General features: G+C 43.5%; 2 pseudogenes; both read right to left on the reverse strand.

The window, feature by feature from the left end:
• Positions 1 to 423: 423 nt before the first annotated feature.
• LOC109461174 (nucleoporin NUP35 pseudogene) lies at positions 424 to 1,406 on the reverse strand (annotated as a pseudogene).
• A 4,121-nt stretch (positions 1,407 to 5,527) lies between these two features.
• LOC109461177 (protein CNPPD1 pseudogene) lies at positions 5,528 to 7,724 on the reverse strand (annotated as a pseudogene).
• Positions 7,725 to 13,205: the final 5,481 nt, after the last annotated feature.

Raw genomic sequence — 13,205 nt, forward strand, 5'->3', positions numbered from 1 at the left:
TAATTCAAATTGCTAATTATGTTCTTTGTGTCTTGTTAGAAGCAGTTGTACAAGCTACCTTCATGAAATTCACCCTACCAACTCATGAAGACAACACAGCCTCACTGAAAACTCAATTATATGATTTACAGTAATCAGTGCTGAGTTTTTTGTGCTTAAGCGTGCACTACCACAGAAAGCATAAAATCCTAATTTCTGGGACTTTTTCTTTCTTTAAAAGGTATCTCAAGCATCTTTTAAAGTGCGAGCTACAAATATGCTGTCTCCTTAAAAGAAGAATCCTTCTAAAGGAAGTATGAGATAGCTATCCAATACTGCCAGGAGAAATTATATAACTAACCCAAGCAAAACCGGCAGTACTCTGCTAACTGTTTGAATGTGGCAGCCTCCTCCTTTGTAGTTGAGTTTTCAGCTGTCATTATACTACCAGCCGAACACATAATCCATTGCATTGGATACAAGACTTTTATCTTTTTTTGGCATTTGCCTGTCAGAAATGACCTGACAGTCACTAGTAGAAGCTTTGTATGCTGTAGCAATAGGTCTCATGGTAGAAATTCTAGGAGTATTTCCAGGTTGGGTTGGTATACCTGAGGTTTTGATTGGTGGTATAAAACTAGAGATGAAGATGATAAAGCACGCCTGTCACTGTTTTCTGTAACACTTTTATCTATATATAGTTTTACACCAATCATGATGGACTCTCCAAAAATCCTCCCATCTTTGCTTAAGGCTTTCCGGGCCTGCAGTTTAGATTGATAAAGAATATGCATCCAATTTCCTGTGTTAGACATCACATGTATTAAGATATTCCCATATTGCACAAATTGTAAGAATATATAGGAAGCAGATACTTGAGGAAACCCGAACATATTTACCCATGTGTCATCGAGGTGGTCTTCAGAAGTCAGAGAATCTCCTTGAGTATAAAAAGGATTCAACTGGGCAGGAGATAACATTGTCTTTTGTGGTCGACCAATGTTTGCTGGACCAAACATAATTTTTCCTGTTCCAGGAGTAGTTGTTGTAACTCCAACAGGAGAACTCTGCATTACTGACATGTTTGGCTATCTTCTTGGAGTTAAAAGTGTTGATCCAAGTCCTGGGCTGGAAATGTCATCATATATACTTCTAACTGGTGGAGCTCCACTTTTATCTTTATAAGCTGGTACAACTGGTTGTGGTGGTGACCCACCTCCGAGTAAAGGTGATCTCATTTCCATTACTTGTACTGAAGGGCCACTGATTGATGGAGGTTGTGGAGTCACTGGAGCTGGCAAATCCCCCATTAGAAATGCAGGTCAGAACTGAGCATTAATCCCTGGCTTTGGAGATATGGGCGAACCCAGCATCATTGGTTCAGATCCCAGTGTGAGTGCCTGGGGTTCCATGGCAAAGGCTGCCATCACGGCAGCAACTACACTTAGAGTGGGACCTTCCCAATTTTCAAAAATGGCAGAAACTCTCCCTGTGGGTAGCCTTTTTAACTATTTTAAATTAAAAATTTCTTTTTAATTTTTCAATTACAATTGACATTCAACATTACATTAGTTTCAGGTGTACAGAATAATGTTTAGACATTTATATAACTTACCAAGTGATCCCCCCAATAAGTGGACACCCACCTGGCACCATACATAGTTATTACAATATTATTGACTATGTTCCCTATCTTTAATTTATATCCCCGTGACTATTTCATAATTACCAATTTGTACTTCTTAATCCCTTCACCTTTTTCACCCAGCCCCTCATCAAAGTCAACCACTCTTAACTTGACAAACTTTCAATTTTTTTCTATGGTAGAAAAAAATCTTTATGTACTTGAGATGCAACCATATGTGCAGTTTTGTTATTTTACATAGGCTTTTTGACTTGGCATGTAAAGTTATTTCATTCAACATGATTTTAGTGTTCGACCCACACTGGGGCCTTTCTTTCCCATCCATCATGGGATCTACCAATGTCAACCTGTGAACTCTTTGGTAAAAGGTTCCCAAATGACCAATCAGACTATTTCAATTTGGGGAGCATCGCTGTTTTGGGGGCAGGCTAGGGCAAGAGAGAGAGAGGAAGGAAGATGGGTAGGGAAGGAGACATGGAGAAAGGGTTTCACCTTCATAATCTAGATTGGGAGGTCCCGGAAAGGGAAGATGGTTGCTTGAGCAAAGCTTGGAACCCACCCATTAACCTTGCACTCCCTCTGCTGGCCTTGCTGAGCATTTCCACTGGGGATCAGTGTAAACCATGAGTGCACGGAGCTGAGTCCATCAAAAGAACCCTTAGTGGAGAGGAAAGAGAAACAGCCACCCTTATGCAATTTTCCTAATATCAAAGTTTACATCAACAGTGATGGATTGATGAGTGTGCTTATTCAGTTGAAACAAACTAGAATGTGAACCTCCCATCCCTCCCCTGTCCCAGGGGAATGAAATTCTAAAGGTCTCAGCTTTTCTTTTCAAGATTCTTATTTTCCTGCCAGGTCTCTGGTGATCTTGTTGGTTGTTTCTCTTAACTCTATTTTACTGTTGCTTTTCTCTCCTTTTTCACCATTTTTGCCATGCCCTGTCCCTTTGCTGGTGCCATTTGTGAATTAAAAAGTAATGGTAAAACCCTGCCTTTGCCTTGTAAAGAAGAGCTCCTGAGCTCCTCTAATTATGCAGCCTCTTATTTTTCCATTTGTGTTTAATTCAAAGCTATAAAAAGCTTTTCAAAATAGGTATATGCTCAACTTGACAGTTGTGATAAAACAATGCCTCCAATAAAGAGAAAGCAAGACACATTTGCAAATTCCTTTTCCATAATTTATAGTGATTTAGCTCCCCCTCATCAGGAGATAAGAATTTTTTTTGGCAACAATTTTCTTTTAATAGAACCATCTGAAGCAGCAAACATTTCTTTTGCAGTCATTAGTGCTCCTAGCCTACAAAAAAGTCACTGAAGATTGAATTAGGATTTAGAGAGAGGCTGCCTGCATCCATAAATAAATAATGAGGGCCCTGGCCATTTCATTACAGAACTTAAGTAAGCAGTACAGATGGTCAGCTGCTGTGTTACACATGCATAGCGTATTTAAAAGTTGACAGTAGAGGGTCAGAAGCATCAATGTACTCACATTTACTCTACTTGAGTGCTTCTTTTATGTGAAGCACCAAAGCCATGGGTCAGGCACATTATTGCTGGCACTCATGCAGACAGATGAGAAGATAAGGGAATTGTTGAATGATTAGAGGACAAATACTAATTTAACTTAAAGATTTATGGTCCCAAGCTTAACCTAATGAATGTTACCTGCCACAGATCCTTCTCACTGTATTTATTGTAAGTGACAAAAACAAACAAACAAAAAAGCACACATCATTTTCATTGAAGCACACACAAAAATGTAATGTATTATTTTATTGCTTCATGTAACAGAAGTTCAGAGCTTCAGGTAGAGCTGTTTCTAGATGCTGTTGAAAAACAAGTTTCACCTGGGTGAATTTAAAGATCAAATTGGTTTTATTCAATAATCCATGAATTAGGCAGCATTCTGTCTAGCAAATAGAAAAGACCTCCAGGAGCTGTACAAAATAAAAGGCTTTTAGAGGCAGTGGAGGTATGAAAAGGAAGTTTCTTGCAAAGAGTGGATTGTTTCAGGCAAGGTCACCTTCCAATGGGAGACGACAGTGGTCTGTCAGGCAGATGACCTCCTAGTGCTGACCAGGTAATTCCTGATCGACTGGTTACAGGTTACATTCCTGGGAGAGGCTGAAGCTGCAGTTAGCTTAGATATTAAGTCTTGGTTTTGTGACATGTGCTTAGCACAAGCGACTCCATTTTGGGTCCTATTGTCTCTTTTTTAACAATGCTCAGGGATGGTTGTCAGGTCTGCTTTCTTCCATGTTGGCTTTATTTACAGCATGCTGTCACTGTTGGTGTTCCCTGATGCTCCATGCCTCTATATTAATGCATTAAATCCAATGAAAGAGATTCTTTTTCCTAGTCCTTCTAGCAAAAGTGATGACATCTCTTTGACCAGTTTTAGATATATGCATTTTTGGAAACAATCATTATGCCCAGAAGAATGGAATGTGTTGATTGGTCATGTGCCCATTCTGTGAGTCACTGAGAGTGTGTGTGTGGGGGGAGGGTGGGGGGTGGTGAGGGGGTTTGTGGACAGCACCCCCAAAACAACTAGACTAAGACTAATATCTACATGCTATTAGCAGAAGATGGTGAGATGGATGCTGAACAGGGAAGACATGTCTAATCCTTTAGCCAACACAATTTGGAAAGGAGCAGTCACTGGAACCTTCAAATTGATTCATTTAACACACAGGTTGGACCCTACAGTAAACACTGGAAAATGTCCTCAAGTCTGTTTATTCATCTGAGGTTCCAGTTCTAAGTTAAATTTATTAGGATGCTGAACTAGCAAGTGTTCTTCCTGAGTAAAAACCATCATATTAGTACATTTTTTATGCTACTACTCAATGTTTGCCAAATTTTAAGGTTCCCAGTTTCTCAAATGACAGAAGAAAGTCTTACTGTATCACATCCCTCAGTCTATTGAATTAAACAAAATGTGTGGCAGCCAATCTAGGAATTGTGCTGAAAGGGTCAAGTGAATGTAGAAGGCATGGTTGAACTAACTGGTTCCAGACTGCTAAACTCCTGTCACTGCTTTAGAAATGTTTCTTTGAACTTGTGGTTACTCTGGTGGTGCCACAGTCTCTCTGGAATTTCTTACTAGTCAACAGACTATAATACTAAAAGGAACTATTGTTACACTTCAGTATAGAAACAGGACACACACAAACACACAAATGAGTACATATAAAATCACTGAAATCTGAATGAGATAATGGACTGTAATCAGCGTCAATTTCCCGGTTGTGATACTATTCTGTAGTTTTTCAAAATGTTACCATTGGGGTAACTGGGTGAAGGGGACACAGGAGCTCTGTGTATAATTTTTTACAACTGCATATTCATCTAAAATAATCTCAAATATATTATAAAATAGCATAAGACCAACAAGCAAAAAAAAAACCAAAAAAATTAATTATAGAGTTGGCATTACGATGATAACAATGTCTTGTGTCATCTTCATGGAAGTAAATATTTGAAATGTTTTTCCAAATAATGGTTTGAATGTGTTTTTATTCTCACACAGACTCAAAAACTTTGGACTGGAGTTATTGAAGCCCTAGACTAGGTTAAGAATACTCTGGACTTAATTGTGGAAAGAGTTCTGAAACAAGTTCTAAAAGTACATATTCAACAAATATTTACTTTTTTTAAATAAAATTCACATAACATTAAATTGATCATTTTAAAACATAAAATTAACTATTTAAAGTGAACAATTCAGCAGCATTTAGTACATTCGTAATGTTGTGCAACCACCATCTCTGTCCAGTTCCAATCATTTTCATCACCTGAAAATAAAACCGTATACTCATTAAGCAGCTTCTTGCCATTTCCCCCTCCCCACCTCGTTCCCTCTGGCAAGCACCAATCTGTTTCTTATCTCTGTAGATTTACCTATTCTGGATATTAACATAAATGGAATCATACAACACATGACCTTTTATGTCTGGCTTTTATTTATTTTTTTTACTTAGCATAATATTTTGCTAAGGAAAATGTTCATCCATGTTGTAGCATGCATGTGTCATTACTTCATTCCTTTTCATTGCTGAATGATACTGTTGCCCGGATATAGCACATTTTGTTGATCCATTTGTCAAGTTGATGGGACATTTGGTTTGTTTCCATCTTTCGGTTATTGTGACTAAGGTTGCTATAACATTTGTATACAAGTATTTGTTGTTTTCTGTTTTCTTCCTTCCTTCTTTCCCCTCCTTCCCTTTTTTCCTCCTTCCCTCCCTCCCTCCCTCTTTCTTTTAGTGGTGTCCAGACAGGCCTGTGAAGAGAATACCCAGAAAAGGAACCAGAAGAGAGGAAAGCCTAGGAGCCAGGTACTAAGAGAAGGTTGGAAGACAAAGGGCAAGGTGGAGGGCCCTAGCAGCTCCTGGACCCTCTAGACTACAACCAAGGGATGGGTGTGGAGAGGGCTTCCCACCTCAGCCCCCCTACCTCGGCAGCTCCCACCCTGGCCCTATCCATCCCTGGCTCTCCTGCTTCAGGGACACCACACAGACCCTGGTCAACATTTCCTCCCTCCCTCTCCCCACTTCTCCATCTCTTACCTTCACACTTCCATCCCAGGGAAGCCCAAAGCAAAAGTATAGAAGAGCCCAGGGGAGGTGAAGGGACAGGGGCTTCTCTGTCCATCTGTGACGAGCCCCTGGTCACTGAGTTGAGCTTCCCCTGGCACCATCACTGCCCTGGCCAAGCAGCCAGACACTGAGGTCTAGGAGAGCAAGGACCTTCAGTCCTCCTGCCGCACGACATCTCAGCTCCCTCAGCCAGAAGCACAGGGACCACCCAGGGCCTGGAGAGGTAGAGAGGATGTAAATCATGCATTGCACCTCCAGGTTCTCAGGGCCTCCTAAGTCCTGTTAACGTGTTCCCTGGAGCCCTGCCTAGCCTGGGAAAATGAAAGACTTGAGGCGGGCCAGCTCCATGATGCTGAAAAGGGAACATTGCTGGGGCTGTGAGAGCAGAGGGTCATCGGGCTCCAGGGCCAGGGTACAGCCAAGCCATGGGAGGGGTACCAGGGCTGGGGGCACAGTGGGGACAGTGTAGTTGGGGTGATGGCAGGCACGGCAAGTTGGGGAGTCTTTCTGGAGCTTCTGGCAGAGGGGACAGTTATGGAGAAGAATGGGAGGGGCAGGAGGATCTGGGAGAGGCAATGGTGGGGGAGTCAGTGAGGCCAGAAGACTGCCCCAGAGTGAAGGCAGCCCTGCATCAACGTTCAGACAACTGGAGACATTAGCAGAGATGGCAGGCATTGTGGCATGGGAGAAGGTATTCAGGGTTCCATGAGGCACCTGGAGGCCAGTGCAAGGTCCAGGGGGCCAGAAGAGCCGCAAGGATGCAGAAGAGCCCTAAGGACTGGTGTATTTCAGCCATCGATGCCACGGCCAGGGCCACACTGCTCACATATGCCATAGCCCACAGGCAAGGCAGCTCTGCCAGCCACTGGCAGAGGGAGCCCAGGGCCCGCTGCCGAGCTGGCTGCTCCAGCAGCACACACAGGTCTGAGTAGGTGTACCGGCCCCATCGCCATCCCTGCTGCTCAGCCACACAGCTCTCTAGCCAGCTCAGCAACTTAAAGATCTGCCGAGGGTCAGTGTAGAGATGCCCATCCATGACACTCAGGAAGTCACTCCCCAGGGCTTTGAGAGTAGGCACAGCCACACCCCTGCAGCTCCCCATTCATCCTTGAAGACCTTCCTTGCCCCTTCACATAGACTACACATGCTGTGGTAGTCTGGGTTTCGGTGCCAGAGCTGGTAATATGCACCAGAGCTAGTATCACAACACACGAGGAGATGCATGCCTCCCTGGATGTGTGGGCTACATATTCCTTCTGGAATCGGTGAATAGGGCTGGGGGCTGCCTTCAGGAGCAGCTCCACAGCCATGTCTGCCACGAGGCTGAACCTCTGCTCCAGGCTATAGTCAGATTCCCAGTCCCAGCCATAGTCGAGTCTTCTCCTGGTCTGGGCACTCAGCTTCTGGTGTCCTGGGAGGAATGAGAAGTCCTGGAAGTCGGTGAGGGAGAAGGCGCCTTCTTTGTCTAGCAGGAGCCAGGCTAAGTCCATCACGTTGCCAGCCAGCACCCTGCGAAGTGGGGAGGGAAGCAAAGAAATTGTGAGGGGCTGAGGAGCCATCCCTGCCCGCTGGTCCACCTGCCGCAGGCCTCCCCAGCGTGGGCCGCCACCCTCGCCACCCCTCCTCATGTGTTGTATTCTGTTTTCACTTTTAGGGGGAATATACCTAGGAGCGAAATTGCTGGGTCATATGATAGTCCTATGTTTAACTTACCAAATATTTATTGACACCTACAATATTCCCTGCGGTGTCTGAGTGGTGACAACACAAAAGTAGACCAGAGATAAAATCCATGCTCTCCTGGGGCGTATACTCTAATAGCAAAGAGACAACAAACAGTAGGCGGGAGTGGTACATAACTCATGGTGCAATGAAAATGCAGGTCTCCTTGGAAGAACATTATTATACAGAATTTTAAGATGGCAATAGCAGAGCATTAAATCACATGGAGAACGCTTCTAAGTAACAAATCCCCGAGAGACTGCATGTCACCCACCCCGAAACCCACCCTGACAATAAGAACAAACATGCTAAGTTCGGCTGCCAAGTACCTGCAAGTCCATGAAATGGGGTAACCTGACAGAACAACTGGGACTGGGGGAGCTGCTTTGGATAGGCGGTTGGGAAAGGGCGCTCAGAGAAGCTCACGTTCAAGCTGAGAGCTGGATGATAAAAAGGAACCAGCTTTATCAAAATCTAGGGGCAGAGTATCCAAAGAGTGAACAGTTTGAGCAAAGCCCCGCCACCCCCACCCCAAACCCCCGCCAGGTATGGTTGAGGAACCAAAACAACAAAACAAAGCCACTGTCTCTAGCACTTGGCTGTCTTTAGCCTGGGTCTAAGCATGATTTCTAACATACTGTCCTTGAAGAAGTCACCCAAGTTTTTACATTTCTAACCAATACACAATTGGGCCTGTTCTTTGGACTGAAGCCAGAGAAGCTGCCCTGGTGACCTCAGGCTGTGGACCCGTGCTTCTCAATGAGCAGGACATGGTACACTGGTGTTCCCAGGTACTTCCCAGATGGCCTCAGACTTTGCTTAATGTGTAAAATGTATCCTACTTCCACTGAGAATACCTAGTATCTCAGGAATGCTAAGCTGAGGAATGACTGGATGTGGTGTGTGGAGAATAGAATTTGACGCTAGTAAATGAGAAGGCGCATACCATGATGTCAACACAATGCCAATGGCTGTCTACTGGGATGTATGGAGAATGTGGGTTTCTGAGTGCACAGTCCTGGAAGTAAAGGAGGTTGAACTGAGGCCAAGAGAATATAGTAATTTTTGTGCACACGCTCGTGCACACCAGACACGGTTAAACTGGAAAAGACACAGCATTGTAATCATTGATGTCTGCTTAGTGTCCTCACCCCTCAGCATACCTTCACGAGCTCTAATATTCATCAAGTGCTGGGATCTGGGAAAATGTGGAACACGAGTCCAGACAATATTTACAAGGACTGTATAAGGTGAAAGAGGCAGCTGTCTGGCTGGCCTAGCAACTCTCTTTGCAACTGGGCAAGGCCCTACCCCAGAAGTAGGGTTTACACCCAGGCCAAGACTTTCTGCAGCCACGAGGCCTGTGGTGGATGAGTCAGGGAGATAGATGGTACAGTCCAGAAGGAATCTCTTAGGAATTACTGTAAAATCAATGGTTTAGAAAACTGAACTAATGGACTGGAGACTGTCTATTAGCAAGGGAAAAATCTATATTTGCCATGTGTTTCCTAAACAGCCTTAGAAACCATGAGAAAGGAGCAATGAATATTCGAAAAGAGAAAGTAAAGCCATCAGATCACAGACATAATTCAGTGGAAGTCTGAATGCTCCATAGAGTTTGCATGAGTAAATATTTCCCAGTTCTTTGCGGTGGATAAACACTTTATCTTAGGTCCCTCTGAATAACTTGGATTTATAAATGCGATCATACTCATTTTAAAGGACACTGTCTCGGTCACCTGGGGCTGCTGTAACGAACGACCAGAGACTGGGTGGCTTACATGACAAACATTTCTTTCTCCCAGTTCTGGAGGCTGAGATCAGAGTGCCACAGAGTCGGGCTCTGGTGAGGATGCTCTTCCAGGTTGCAGACTGCCAACTTCTCACTGTGTCCCCACGTGACAGAATGAGAGAGTTCTCTGAGGTCCCTTTTATAAGGGCACTGATACCATTGCTCAGTGCTCCACCCTAATGAAAGAATTAACTCCCCAAATCCACCCCCCCAATACCATCACACTGAGGGTAAAAACTTCACTATATAAAATCTGGGGAGACACAAGCACTCAGTCCATATCAGGTTCTGAAGTGGCCTTCATATTTACTTCATTTGTGGAGCTACTGATGGTGAGAATATCTGTGAGTGGTTTCAGCCATGCTTGGGGTCCAGTTATAAGACTGTTCTTGGCAGGATACAGAATCCCAAATCCTTTTGTCTTGTTAACAGGCAGTGCTGAATCAGCATTCCATTCAATGCAATACATAACTTTTGTGTTTTTTAAAATATGCATCATCACTTGGCAAGGTTTTAAATAAGTTTTTTATTTTTCAATTACAGTTGACATACAATATTATATTATTTTCGGGTATACAGCATACTGATTAGACATTTATATCACTTATGAGTATTTCACCTGATAAATCTAGTACCCATTAGACACCATACATAGTTATTACAACATTATTGACTATTTATGCTACACTTTACGTCCCCATGACTATTTTGTAATGGCCAACCTGTACTTCTTAATCTCTTCCCCTTTTCATTCACACCTCCAACTCTTCTCCCAGCTGGCAACCATAAAAATGTTCTCTGTACCTAGGAATTTGTTTCTGTTTTGTTTTTTATATATCCTATCTCTTTGTTGAAGTTCTCCCTGAGATCATCGACCATCCTTACAACCAGTGTTTGGAACTCTGCATCTGGTGGATTGGTGTCCTCATTTTGTTTAGTTCTTTCTCTGGAGCTTTGTTCTATTCTTTTATTTGGGACATGTTTCTTTGTCTAACCATTTTGGCTCCCTCCCTGTGTTTGTTTCTATACATTAGGTAGAGTTGCTATGTCTCCCAGTCTTAGTAGAGTGGCCTTATGTAGTAGGTGTGCTGTGGAGCCCAGTGGCACAGTCTCCCTGGTCACCTGAACTAAGTGCTGCAGGTGTGTCCCATGTGTAGGTTGTGTGTGTCTTTCTGTTGTAGTTTAACCTTGGTTGTTCTTTGCACATCAATGAGAGGGATTGATCCTCAGGCTGATTTGTTTTGAAGACTCACTATGACTAACTACAGTGGAAGAGCTGTTGTGCAGGGTCTGACCATATGGAGCAGAATTTACGTCACCGAGGCTCTGGTGCCTGCCCACTCTGCCCTTCGGGTGTGTCGTCCACAGAGGCAGCCTCGTGGTGCTCCAGCTCAGTCCAAAGCTGGCCACCAGGCCTGCCAGTCCCAGAGATTCCTGGGAGGGACCCCGCCAACGGCCAACTTCAGCTGCAACCTGTGCCTTGCCTGGGGCCAGCTGAAATGAGCCACAAAGCAATTCTTAGATAGATGCCACATGCACTCGGCTTGAAGGTGCCTGGGAGAGGATTAGCTGCAAACTGAGGTTGGCTGCTGCTTGTGCTAGGCTTGGGACTGCTTAGTAAGAGGTACAGAGCACACTGAAGCCAGATGCTGATTGGGTTTTGTGAATTTTTGAGAGATTTTATGAATGTCCACAGCATGAGCCTTAACAGGCTGGTTGTATGGAAAAAGCACTGGAAGCAGCTTGGGTGGGCCTGCAATTTGGGTGGGGTCTCAGGGAATCATCAGGGCAGGAGAAGTGTGCTAGCCGAGTTATGGAGACTCACATACAGCACCCGCCTAAGTCTGCACATTGGGGGAGGGAAGGCTAAACAAAGAAACAATGCCTTCTGTCAGCACTTCTGTCTTGGAGAAAGTTGCTCCTCCAGCTCTTGCCTGCAAGCCGGACAATTCAGTTCCTCCTTGTATGTCTCAGGCAACTTTTGAGCTGCTGCCCCAGCACTGGAGCTCAGAGTGAGTGATTCCATCAGTGAGTAAGTCTGTGCATGAGCTCTTTAAAATGAATGCTTGGGACTCAGCAGCTCTCCATCTCACTCAGCCACAATCTTCACTGGTTTTCACAATAAGAAGTTCTCGGGACTTCTTTTCTCAGCCCTGGAACCCTGGGCTGGGGAGCCCGGTGTGGGGCTGGGTGCTGTCGCTCCTCAGGAGGGATTTCCACAGTCAAAATATCCCTACTGATTTTTAACCACCACATGTAGGTGTGGGACTAGGATATGCTGCATATCCACTCTCCTATCAGTCTCAAGGTGGCTTCTTCTGCATGTCTTTAGTTGTAGAACTTTTGTTCAGCTAGACTTCAGGTGATTCTCAATGATGGCTGTTCTGTAGTTTAGTTGTAATTTTGATGTGGTTGTGAGAGAATGCAAACACAGCGTTTCCTACTCCGCCATCTTGACTAGAAAAACTTGGCAAGTTTTTTTTATTCTTTCAAAGTGAAATACCTAGGGAAAATGTTATGTTCTCATTTAGAGCTAAATATAACACCTCCAGATGGAAATAGAAATTAGAAACGTTCCATCACATTTCCATTCTATTTTCTTCTCTACTATGAGAGTAAAAGAAATTCACTGAAAACCAGTCAAGTCAAAGAATAATCCCCACAGTTATTTTTCCTGGCCTGAGAGAAATTTGGAAGTTAAGTCACTTCTTTATGTGAGAACTGTGAAAATAATTATTTTTTAATTGTTTTGAAGGTGAAGTTATAATAATCCTAATAGCAATGTTCTACAAACATAAAGCTAATTTTTATATGATCGAAGTTGAATCTGAAAAGGAAAGGTAGACTTTTTACACATTTTTTACTTTTGAGAATTTTCCATTTCAAAACCTGATAATCATTCCACTTTTGTTTTAAAAATAATCTCTCTCTCTCTCTCTCTCTCTCTCTCTCTCTCTCTCTCTCTCTCTGTGTGTGTGTGTGTGTGTGTGTGTGTGTGTGTGTGTGTGTATTTACACGCAAAGATAAAATACAGGTGGGTATATCCCGCAACGTAAGTAATCATCACACATGATTAGGTGTGATTTTTCTTTTTTGTTTTGTATTTTCATTTTTTTCTACAATGATACGTATTATTTGTATAATATGGGTGGGGGGGGAGAGAAAACTAACATAGGCAAACTATGGGTCAGAATCTTGACCATAAACCGATGGCATACTCAAGAGTTTAAGCAAGGAGAGTCGAATTGAGTTCAATCACTTTGTAATTTATCCACGGTCACAGGATAGCACATATCCTAGCACATATCAGAGCTCCATGGCTGGGGAAGAGAAGAATTAGGGAAAGTGACAAACAGCCACAACTGTGTCTAGTCTATGACCCTACGTGAGGCTTTTCAAGGTTTGTAGCTTCCTTATTCACAGATCAATACAAAGGCACAGGAGATCAAAGTTCAGGCTACAAC

This window comes from Rhinolophus sinicus, chromosome 5 (assembly GCF_057876585.1).
Source record: "Rhinolophus sinicus isolate RSI-liver-muscle chromosome 5, RSI-T2T, whole genome shotgun sequence".
Classification (NCBI taxonomy): Eukaryota; Metazoa; Chordata; class Mammalia; order Chiroptera; family Rhinolophidae; genus Rhinolophus; species Rhinolophus sinicus.